This window comes from Pollachius pollachius (assembly GCF_949987615.1).
Source record: "Pollachius pollachius genome assembly, chromosome: 16".
NCBI lineage: Eukaryota > Metazoa > Chordata > Actinopteri > Gadiformes > Gadidae > Pollachius > Pollachius pollachius.
In genome coordinates this window covers 19,285,623-19,292,470 of record NC_136949.1, presented here as the reverse complement: position 1 = coordinate 19,292,470, position 6,848 = coordinate 19,285,623, and the positions used below count along the sequence as shown (strand labels likewise).

At 38.6% G+C, this 6,848-nt stretch overlaps 1 long non-coding RNA gene across 1 annotated transcript; it reads right to left on the bottom strand.

Moving 5' to 3' along the window:
* Positions 1-609: 609 nt before the first annotated feature.
* LOC307088206 lies at positions 610-2,066 on the bottom strand. Its single transcript, XR_013812549.1, has 4 exons — positions 1,914-2,066; positions 1,627-1,755; positions 1,055-1,195; positions 610-642 (listed from the first exon to the last, which is right to left on the bottom strand). It is a non-coding gene; the product is annotated as an uncharacterized lncRNA (long non-coding RNA).
* Positions 2,067-6,848: the final 4,782 nt, after the last annotated feature.

Genomic DNA, 6,848 nt, shown 5'->3' with positions numbered 1-6,848 from the left:
TTTGTGTGTGTATGTGTGTGTGTGTGTAAGAGTGTGTGTTCTTTTGTCAGATTGCAATATTCCATTAGCCTGATTAGATGTGTGTTGGCTCCAACCCAAATGAAACAGCAGCTAGTTTCTCTGTTCGTCCCAAGAATCTGTGAAAGTCTTTGGTCACACCAGACCAAATCCTGTTTGGCACGATGAAATGCTGGCCAGAACATCAGTTCTGAAAGATGTATAATCTTTGTAATGCCCTGGGACCCGCAAGGCCTCAAAGCAGGTGGAGGCTGTGGGGTATCTGCCAGTGACTACTTCGACTGAGAGGCTCCTTGGAAGGATCTCCCATCCAGTCCAAAATTTGACCAGATCAGTCAATTCGGTTGGTGTAGCTATGGAGGAGATTAAACAATGAAATTCACCAAAAATATCTAAATGAGCTCAAAACAACATTACAATGAAAAACAATTCACCTAAATGTGAAGTAAATACTAAACATATATGTAGCCAAATAACATTTTAATAGTACTTTCAAATGCATTGTGTAAACCTACCATGAGCAATGAACTGTCGAAGATAGCCTGTAATGCAGCATATCGTGGCGACTGAATAATCTGCGTCCTCGTCGTCCTCACGGGGCCAAGTGATTCGCTGAAGAAGTACCTTAATTGAAAAATCCAGGGTTACGACACAATTTTATCAATGAATGTTCAAAAGTTGTTCATGAACTTAAAAAATATTATACACCATTTCAATTACTTGATATGAATAGTTTTTAATAGGAAGCTCTATATATCCATTAAAGTGCAATATTATAAGACTTACTCCCGGAGGATGAGAAGATGAGGACAAACAGCCAAAAACAGTGTTAATAATAACCTTTCTCCTCAACATTCATTTAATTCCACAACATTTCCAGGCCTTGAGAATAGTTTTTCTAATTGTATGGCATGACATGAACAGTCATGAATTTCATGACTGTGGGAACCTTGCAATTCTTTATCATAATTGTATTGCATATCACTTTTGTGCTCTTTTGTAGGTCTTTGATAAAACATCACTAATAAAAATGTACCTCAGAGTTTATATTCCCAGATCCCTCTTTTGGGAGAAGCCTGTCCACTGTGTCAGGTCGTTGGGTCAGTACTGTCCACATTGGGGTTTCTTTGAGACCTCGCCTGAGCTGTTTTATTTGTCTTGTGACACGGCCGATAACCTGTTTATAGTAACAAGACAGGGTATAACATATAAAATACCTCATCTCAAAGCAATATCTGAGAGTCAATGATTGGAAAAAGACAATTTAAGAATATAATAACATTAATATACATTTGTTATGTGTCTATCCACAAGGGAATTAAGTAACATGATACTGTGCCCTCCAGTTTAGTGATAAAACCACTTTTGCATTTATTACTGACCAGTGACTCCACCATATTTTATGTTTCCAGGAAAATAATTTGACAAATACGAAGTAAAACATTTTACATAAACCGTGACACTTTGTTTCCTTGGTTATAAATTAACCAGAATAATTTTGCCTAATGTTGTGCGACAGATAAACAATGTGCACATAACTCAGATTTTAGAAAAGAAGAATTGCCACTTGTAATTTTGTAAGCAAACATTTCTCAAACTTTCACTCACAGCATGGATCAATAACTTCTCAAAAATCCATCTCCTATTGGTCTCAGTTATGGATGGAAGGTCCCAGGCGTAGGCCAATTCCTGGACACTTGCTGCATCCTTCTCCGATAGTGTGGATTCTCCTCCGAGCTTTAAGGCAGAAGCACAATAAGCAAATTAGGATACAAAGTTGAGTAATGCTAGGTACTATGTGCCCTTTTAAAAAGTACTGGCTATAACACATCACAGCAATGATAAATGCTGCTGTGTTCTAATTGGTCTTTCCCAGGATTATACCGTCAACTTACAAGCCTTATTAATTCTCTGATGTCCAGGTCTGGACAATCCTCCAAAGTTAGAGTTGCCGTTTCAGGACTCCCACCAAGCAGTACATGAACAACAGCAGGGCTGAGTCCAGACAAGGATGGTCCTCCGTGAAGGAAAGAGTGGCCTAGCATTCTCCCCGCCACCATGAACAAGTCACTTTCGACAAGAAAATGAGAGCTGATGGGACCAAATGGCCAGGCTCGCCATCAAAAAGCCGCGTTACATCGGCATTTGCTGTTCAACACATAAAAATACATTAAATAAAAACATGTGTTAGTACTGTCTGTGCTGAACTGGACTCCCCCGTTATTATCCCACCTGAAATAAACATTAAACAAATAGAGCATTTAAAAGGATGCCATACACCTAAATTGCATACCAAAATTTATGGAAAATCCAGACTTCAGCTTTTCAATGCAGGAGGACAAAAAAAAGCGAGTCACACCCTGGCCAATAGCAGTATCTCCTGTGAAACAGTTTGACAGAATAAAGATAAAGGAAATACTTGAAAATATTAATTTGACAACTGAAACTTGATGTTGGAGCAACCTTCAAGTCTGCAGTTCAGGGGTCGTCCCCATTCCACATTTGGCGGCTTGTAAAAGGAGATCAGGGCCATGTCCTGTTCGGTAGGACTACTTCTTATGTCCATGGTTAGCTGCAATGGATTCTCCTCCTTGTGAAGGCTGAGATGATTCTCCACACACTGCGCTATGGCCTTGGCGGGGTCAGCAATGGTGAACCAGCCTAATAAGAAAAATAAAAAAAAGATTCAATGGGGCAGAGGGGAATGGCATTCAGAGAACACGGGCCTAAGCATCCTCACCTCCATCTCTATCTCTATCTCCTCCGGATGTTCCAGGTATAGCTGCTTCTTCCTCACTGATCGTACTTGCATGCATCTCATTCCCTGCACTAGCCACATACAAATATTTTGTGTTACACTTGCACAAAGAGTAGACAATTGTTGGTGAGAGAAAAAGGACAAACAAGTAAATGGATACCTCTCCCCGCAGGCCGAAGCGTGTGCCTCAATAAAATCTGTTGGGAAGATTTGTGTGCACACAGGACATTCCTGCATATCTGCTGTTGAGAAATTGAAGTTACAAGCAAGAACACTGTTATTATAGAACCAAAGGATTCAGAATTATTTTGTTTTAAAAATGCTATATAATATGCTATCTTAGGGCGCAATCAAACTAGGCATTCATACCGCCCAGATATTTAGAAGCAGATGGAGAGAAGTAATAATTCTTACTTTCCCTCTCTTCAATGACTATATCATCAATGACATCACATGTTTTGATGTGTTCTGTCAGGAGTGGAAGCGGAACTGGTAGTCCACACTTCTGACAGTCTGCTTTCGGCACGTTCCTGAAAGACTTGTCATCCAACTGTAGGGGACTTGTGCTCAGTTCTTCCTGAATTGGGGCTATGAAGAGATTTTTGGCCCCACGACTTGCAAACTTCAGGATCCTGCCTGAATAGCCACTATCTTCAGGAGGCACAAGCGTGATTTTTCGGCAACCCCATCCAGCTGTAGAAAATATTGCATAGGAAAATTTGATTAGAAATGGTCAACAATGTATAAAATATATTTTAAGGCCAATTGACTAGACTCTTTGTGTGAATACAGTCCAGTCTGAAGAGTTCACCTGTCTCTTTTACTTTTCAAACACAAAGTAAATAAAATATTCAAATTCAACATAGATCATTTTAATAATACATTTACATAAATGAGTTTGAAGAGTATATTTTGATTATTTGGGTACAATCTGTAAGAAATAATTAAAAGTTTGCATTGCATAATATGCAGTAAGCTGCTGAATATGTACTTTTTTAAATTAATGAGCAAAACAAAACACACTTGTGTTGGCCTACCTGAAGCTTTATAAACCAGCCACCCACCGGAAACATTCCGCAGTTTGGGAAAAAGAATGTTTAGGGCCTCACATAGCTGCAAGTAAAAATTATACAAATGTATTTAAGCTTAACACTCTGAAACAAGGATAGCTTGGTTAAACCAATGGCAAAATCAAAATCAATAAAAGAAAGCAATAAAAAAAAAAACATGAATATATAATTTCAGGTGCCGTTATTAGGGCTGTCCTCGACTCAGGATTCCTCAGTCACAGAGATATTAGACTATTCAACTACAGAAAATTGCATTGGAGTTAGATATCAGGCCTTCTGTCTACAAAATGAGTTGACATATGGCCTTTAGTGTGATCTTTAACAAGTGCCACACTGCACGTTAAAGAGCCTTGAAGCACACTGCAGGCAGAGGAGAAAAGATATATTTAACTCAAACATATGAATCCACTGTTTTTTGCTTTTGATATTTTCAGTTTAGTTTTGCAACCCGCTCAATGCCCACGCTCACAATGTTCTTCTATAGTGTTTGACGACACACATTATTTCATCACTGTTCTGCTTTTATCAAACTGATGATTCAATTCATCATATTGACTCTTTTGTTGTATAGCAAGACTAAATTACTAATAGTATTTGAATACCTCTTCGTGTGTTGAAGCTTCATCCAGGTGAGCAGTCCTGCGGCCTAACCCTGCTTGGAGATGGAGGATTTGGTCCCCCTCCTTCGGGGTCTTCTCACACTGCTTTGGAAGCAAATAGAAAGCCACCTCTAATGGCTTCAACTTCTTGGCTGGGACAAGTGTTGGGGTGGGAAAGCGCCTCTTTCCTCTGGCCTTGGTGAACATCCCTGGAAATGACCTATAGAAAATAAGAGTGTTAGAATATAAAACACATTGTTAGTGTTTTCTTACTGCATTAAAAAATCGGACATATTTATAATTGAACATTGTCTTGCATGAAAAAAAAACTGCACTATATTGTATACTCATCAGGTTTCAGTAAAGTGTAACAGGCAATGATTGAACCTTCAAAACAGGTCTTTACTCTGAATCTGAAATTCACTGAATGGTCACAAAAAAGCATATAGATTGTCTGCAATATTAGTAAGAAGCAGAGAATGCTACACTACACTATGTACAGTATATCATTACTTACTGTAAGTAGCAGGTAAAAATGTGACTACAAATTGACAGCACGACAAAGTAAGTATGCATAGAGTTGCTTTTAAAAAAGCTAATCATTTCCATCTGAAGCGAGGCGGGCTTTGGGGCTGAACGCCCATTGTCATCGACCTGCCTCGGTTCTCTGCAAGATCGTATCCGATAGATCGAGAATGTAGAAGTAAGTATGTCATATAGGCCTACATGAATTGCAGTTTAACACAAAACCTCACATCTATGACATCGGCTCACCGTTGTCTTTCAGCGGACGTAATTAAATCCAGCAATCGCCTTGCTGAATCCACGATTTCACCCTGACTGACGTTGCTGCCCTGTCATAATAAATACACAGAATGGTGTTGGTGTTCTTTATCATTGGAAACAGTTTAACACATTTCATTCAGTCCTTCTAGTTGCAGAGTTCGCTCGTGCTAGGCTATCGCAAGTCAAAGGGCAATGCTAGCCTGCTAATAAAACAATATCGAACATTATTCTATCAACACAGACAATTACATCAATAGTCTGGCATTATAATTGATTTACCTCGGGTGTACTGTGGAGTGGGCAAGACTGTTTTATTTATATATATAGATAGAAAAATGTACTCACCGAAGCACCATTACTGCTGCTGTTTCCGTTGGACATGGCTAAATCTGTTATGCCTTCCCGCGTGAATCAGGTATCCAACGAGAATGACGCGCCCACTCGTTTGACCGCGATCTAGCATCTAGGATCGATTGCTCTTTCATGGGTCCCCGGATGTTAACACTGAATTTCGTACATTGAATTTTGATGGTGACTTTGGCGGACTGAATTTTGGGACGTTGAAAATATTTGAGTTGAATATTTTAACGTTGAATTTTTCAACGTTGAATTTTTTAACATTGAAAAATAAAGGTGAATATGATAAATTGAAAATGTAAAGAGTTAAATTCAGAGGCAAACAATTCAGATAGGTTATTTCAATGCATAAATATTCAGTGCTTATAATTCAATGTGTTTTTATTTTCAAAACCCGATGGCACAGATTTACTTCCATACTATAGTATCTGTCATATAAAGGCTGGGACGAATTTCATATTATAAATATGTACACTTTATTTTGAAAGTATAGACCAGCGCGATTCCCATTGAAACAAATGGCACGGTGATTATTCTTCGAAACGAGAGCTGTTCAATTGTGGAAAATGAATTAAACTGTAATCAGACGACGCGGTTATATGCAATAGACCCTAGTGTATCTGTGATATAAAGGCTGAGACGAATTTCGAATTATAAATATGTACAATCCATAACATTAGCTCTCTCTGGCTCATAGCTCAGCGGACTAGAATATCTCATAGAATCATTGCTTGTTGGCCGGAAACGGAAAGGGGGTTGTTCACGTTTGGTTGTAGTCTTTTCGCTCGGTTCTCCGTCTCATCAGTAGGGCTAGAACCGAGCGAAAAGACTACAACCAAACGTGAACACTCCCCCCTTTCCGTTTCCGGCCAACGAGTAATGAGTCTTCCAACAGAAATCAATGGGATTTACAAAATGGGCTAAATGTGCAATAAAACACGATAGAAACCGTATTTCGCTACGATACTTGATTCAACCACTCTATATCATCCTAGACAAACCACAAAGGGGGCTCAATGTTCAAAATACCAGAAAAAACGAAAAGCTCACAGCAACATATTGAAAAAAAGAACTATGAACGAGTTCATTTTTTGGAACTGTGAACTTAGTTCAGAATTTTGAATTATGAACGTTTAACTGAATTATTTCATTTTAAGATTTGTGAACTGAACTTTGAACTAGTTCACGAAGGAAGTGAACTTTCCCAACACTGTATATCTTAATACACTATTTATTTATTGAATTGTTTCATTCATTAAA